We start from the raw sequence: 6000 nt of genomic DNA on the forward strand, positions 1-6000 counted from the left end.
GATTAATTTATTTCAAATGTATTTTTTCGTGGCCTCTGTTACTCATCTATTGTTTGTATTGAGCTAGTTCCTAGTTCATAACTAGTTATGCTATGACTGCCACGTTTATCTAGTGGCTAGGTTATAAGGCCTCAAATTGAGGACCACAAAGCTCGAAGTAAATTTTTTGTGGTTTTCTGTTGAAAAAATTCTGAGTCTGAAAGTTGGGGTTGTGGACACTCTCGTGTCATGGAAAGCAAGTAAAGGTTTTGCGCGGGAACTCTTTTTTTAAACGTATTACCGCGCCAACGGGTTATGATAGTTTGGGAATAGAAAGTACACGTGTGTTAGCGCATCCATAACTTATCGTATTCAAAGTAAGTCAGAACACCGTCATTTTTTAATATTACAACATTTCTATATTCAATTCTATGAGCTAACAAAAAAATTGCTCCATCGTTCGTTTTCATATAATCAAGAAACATTATAAAGGCATCAATAAATAATTTGTTGTAACCGTTAATTTCAGAAACTTAATAGGGTTTTTTAATTAAAACTTAAAAATGGTGCAAAATGGTTGAACAAATTCAAACCGGTACCGACGGCCAACTTTGCGCATTATTCACAAAAACTTATTACTTTAGACAGTAAACTTTCTTCCGGTACTTTCATCGAACTAAACTTTTAATGAGCCGGAATTTGTAACTGTGTGTCAACAGTTCTACGTTCAGTTTAGTCGTTTTTATTTAATATTTAGTTTAAATGAGAGTTGTGTTCGTTTGTTGTTTAAATCCTCATTCAACGAATTCGAGCTGAGACTATTTAACTACTAGGTGAAAACCCAGATTCGCTCGGGTAAAATAAGTAAAACTAAACAAATATAAATATACTAACTACCGTACCTCTGCAAGAAAATTATTATTTGAAATACAATGGCTGCCTGTTGAACAGTCATTATATCATTGAATTTCATGGATTTAATATCGAATTTTGTGGATATATGTGATCGACTAAAAAATCATTATTTTTTAACGATATATAATTGTGGATAGAAATAGTTAAAAATATGCATTAAAAATGGATTCGATTTATTTTATTCGATTCAAAGAAAAGAGGGTGCACTTGTGATTATATATACATTTGTCAGTGATACTCACTTACAAATATTAGAATGTGAAGTTTATGGATTGTGTTAGAGATAAAATATCCTATGAGCTTTTCTGGACTATAATATATCTCTGTGCCAAATTTAATTTAGCTCTAATCGGGCTAAGTCTAGCGTGATTAGGTGATAATCCATCCATTTATCCAAACTGTCAAACAAAAATTATACCATTTATATTGACGACCCAAGATAGTCTAGAAGTAATAATAGTAATTGTTAGGTTCTGTCTTCAGCTTTCAAATTTTCAATATTTGCTGCAATGTAATGAGCGCTAAGGATTAGGATTTTTGTTTATATACTATTGTATGTATAGGTGTGGGAAATATTCAAAGACAGTGGTAATCACTTCCTATCAGGTGACCTTCTTGTGCGTTTCTCACATATTAGATAAAAGAAAGAAAAAAAATGTCTATTCCTTGAAACCAAAAATCATCGTACACCGGGTTTTGTAAGCGTCACTGAAATTATATTCGTTAAAACAAAATGCTTAAGCATTTGAATCCTCCAAAATTCTAAAAGGTTATATACATCGGATATATAAATAAAATACAATTTTGAAATTATTAACTAAGAGGAAAGATCCGACTTCTTGAATTATCGTAGATGAACTTCAATAACCGTCGTATAAGAGTTTCTGAAGGTTCTCAAACTTTGCTTGTAACCTTTCATATCGTGATACTCCAACTTTAAACATACTAGCTTATGAAACTACTACATCTAAAACTGATGATTGAAAATTTCAAAGTTCAGCAAAGTTTTGTATGAAACATACGAAATAAACTGTTTCCTAGATACACTTAATATTTTAAACGATATTCCATGTTTAGCACGTGCCTACTTATGTGGTGGTAGAACTTTGGGTAAGCCCATCCGGTTAGGTATTACGTACTTCAGATATTCTACCGCCAAAAAGCAATACTTAGTATTCTTGTGTTCCGATTGAATGATTCAGTGTAACTATATACACAAGGGACATAACAGTTTAGTTCACGATTGGTTGCCAATTTGCTAAGACACCTAGTGACTATAGTTACCCTGGCTCACTCACCCTTGTAAACTAAACATAACAATACTGAGTATTGTTGTTTGTTTGGATATGAAATGACACAAAGCTCTATCAGCAAGTGAAATGGAGCGTAAGATAAGTCTGCTAAAATTTCATGTCGGTTGAGCGTTGAAGGTTGAAGAAAAGATATTCGTTTAAAGAATATTGAAGTGGATGTTGAAGAAATTTAATAAGTCCATATTATGTAAGTTTCGAATGTTATTTACGTACGTTTTAGCGAGGTCAAACTATATTGTTCTGGTGTAAACTAGTATATCGCGTAGATTTAAACGATTTGGCCAAACAAGTTAACCCCGGAATTGGATTTGGCTGGTAACATGTTATATAAGACTGTTGCCCGCGGCTTTGCTCTCGTGGAAGTTGATTATATTTACAGATTAATTTAAAATATTACGTTAATTTGAGACCACTTTTTATATGACATTGGTGTGTATTACACCCCTTAGAGGTAGAATATCCAGAAACACTAAAATATGTATCTACTCATTTTTAATCAGTATCCCAAAAAGAAAGTTCATGCTTCTACCTTAAAAGATGACGGACTTCCATATAAATCTTTAACCCTTATTTCATCCTCTTAGATTGCGGAATTTCCTTTCTTAGTCTTGTCAGTAAAACGATCGTATTTACCTAATTTCATGGCTCTAACTTTAATACACTTTCTGCCTCGCACAACCACTCTGTGGAACCAGCTTTCGCCGGCGGTTTTTCCGAACCGATACGACTTAGGAACCTTCAAGAAAAGAGCGTACTCTTTCCTGAAAGGCCGGCAACGCACCTGCAAGCCCCCCGGTGTTGCAGATGTCCATGGGCGGTGGTAGTCACTTTCCATCAGGTGAGCCTCCTGCTCGTTTGCCACCTATAATATATAAAAAAAAAAAAAAATAGTTTACGCTCAGCGATGATGAATCAGTCAGTCAGGACATGTTATTTTATAAATAAAGATAAATACCTATTCGTAAATATGGTGCTTCTCCCAATATATATATTTTTCTTTATTCTAAGGATTGATTCGGCTAGTTAGAACAAGCCTTATTTTTACTTTCCATTTTTAGTCTTGTGAATAGTCTTGAGATTTTAGGAATTTCCGTCCAAAATTTAAGCAAATCGGTACGAAACAATCTCAAATTAATTTCCAGTACAGGAGATATTTTATAAATTAATTGAAAGACACCTTCATTGTGCTCTCGGTGATTCTATCATAATAAAGTTTATCCTGAAATCCATTTATCTGATAATATCACTGGCTTTGTCGGAGAATCTTCTATCTCGTACGAGAAGGAAGCGATGGTCTTTTAATGTCTTTAAATTGCCTGTTAAACAGCCAAAGTTTTTGATTATTTAAGCAGCTGTCATTTAACAATGGGATGAGATTACGCTGAATAAAGAACCTCACTTCCGCTAATAGGAAAACTTTGGCTCGTCATCAGGCCGAGGTCATTTTATTTTTGGGGTTCAGTAATTTTATAAACATACTCGGATAATAAATTGGATGGAATATTAAAGTGAAGCAACATGTTTGTTTTGTGTTGATTGTTTTAAGGGTTGGTGGTCGGTTGTTAGGTATAAAAAACCTATGTCCTTTCTTTTATTTCAAACTTTCTTCGTACCAAATTTCATCAAATTTAGTTCAGTGGTTTAGCCATGAGCAAGGCAGACAGAAAGACAAACAGAGTTACTTTTCCATTTATAATATTAGTCAAGGTTTTTGGTGCCTTCCATTTGCCTTTTGTTATAATTTGTGCGTGAATATATGTTTACATTAGCAGCCTTTAAATGTCCCACTGCTGGGCTAACGCCTCCTCTCCCTTTGAGTAGAAGGTTTGTAGCATAATCCACCACGCTGCTCCAATGCGCGTTGGTGGGAAACACATGTGGCAGAATTTCGTTGAAATTAGACACATGCAGGTTTCCTCACGATATTTTCCTTCACCGCAGAGCACGAGATGAATTATAAATACAAATTAAGCACATGAAATTCAGTGGTGCCTGCCTGGGTTTGAACCCGAAATCATCGGTTAAGATGCACGCGTTCTAACCACTGGGCCGTATCGGCTATTGTGAATATTTGTACTTATTATTAAATGTATTTAGCAATCTGACTGGTTTTTTGATGTTTTTTGTATATTTTCCTCTTTTTAAATTTTCTTGCGTGTCGAAATAAAAATGTCACAAAATATATGGAATCACTAAAATAGTCTAGAAAGATAACTATTATTAATTATTTTAAAGCGATGATAAAGCATATTAATCGTCCAACATTATTCAAGTAGGGTGAGTTGTAATCAACTAAAACAAGGCATTCCCTGGCCTATACGAGATCTGATGAATTATACTAATGTGTCATGTCAGACCAGCCCCTGAACTATACATTTCATAACATCTGTTTAGCGACATGGTGTCTTCCCTACTCGTCTTAAATTATAAAATTATGTTCGGTCTCGTTATTTCAATGGGTTCGATTTTTGGGCATTCTTTTCAAATTTTTTAAATAATCTGCAAAAGTAAATTTTAAGAACGTTTAATCTGAATGATTTTGCTTTTACGAAACTAATCGTTTTCTTGGAGATAATACTCATTTTTTCTCTTCATATTAAATAAATGAAACGAATTACTTAATTAACGTCACACAAGTAAGAACTATATCAAAATTCAAAGCTAAAATAATCACGTTTTTCGATAAATAATTAAAAAAACATTAAAAAATAAAACAAAAATATCAATTCCATATTTAAAAAATTCACGCCAATTAAAATCACTTTTAAACTTCGTTACCGTAAATTTTTTACGTCAACTTTTATTGGTGTCAATATTATTACTCTAGTAGTTCAAGTCGAAAAGGATATTGACCTTTAAGAATATTCGCTTTGTCATATTAATATAATATTGCTTAACGTAACAATGGACTGTTTTTACTGTCTGTTAAATATTTTCGTTAATAATGCGAAAAGCGGCGATCTTGTAAAATACGGGAACCCGTAAAAATAAGAGTGCAATTAAGTGATTATTTTTTAATTTACGTCAAATTCTAACTATAGCCTTTTTTAAATAAGGAACATTTTTTTTAAGATAAGGATCTAGTTTAGTTTTTAATTATATTGATTGTTTTGAGATGTTCGTGTTTAACGTAAGATATATTTTCACCCAAAAACCGTATATTCTTCCGCCAAACAGTAATACTTTGTAACCTTTCACTGACTGATATTGATACCGCTCGTCTAGTATATTTTGGTTATTTTCACAGTATTATGTCATATGGCATATTACTTTGGGGTAATGCTGCAGATATTGAATCTGCTTTTATTTTACAAAAGAGAGCAATCCGGTCTATTTATAGTCTTGAAGCTAGACTCTTCGGGATAATTTTAACATAGTAGGAATACTCACTGTTGCGTCACAGTATATTTACAACAATATTATGTATATCCACAGTAGCATTGATCACTTTGATAAAATCAGTGATAATCATTGTATGTGCACAAGAAGTAAGGATAAGCTTAGAACGCTAAGTTTCCGACTCCGCAGTCAATAATTCTTGGGGCAAGGTATCCGCTTCTATAATAAAATTCCGCAGACATTTTTAACTTTGCCGTTTCAATTGTAAAAAATACATTGGTAAAGAAGGCATATTATTCGATACAAGATTATATTGATGATAAAAAAACGTGGAGTTAATACTTGTTGACTTCCAGGCCGGAGACATAACATACATATATAATTGTATTTAACTAACATGACTGACTATTGAAAAAGAGTAACTACTGAGTTTCTTGTCGGTTCTTCTCGGTAG

This window comes from Vanessa tameamea, chromosome 19 (assembly GCF_037043105.1).
Source record: "Vanessa tameamea isolate UH-Manoa-2023 chromosome 19, ilVanTame1 primary haplotype, whole genome shotgun sequence".
Taxonomy (NCBI): Eukaryota; Metazoa; Arthropoda; class Insecta; order Lepidoptera; family Nymphalidae; genus Vanessa; species Vanessa tameamea.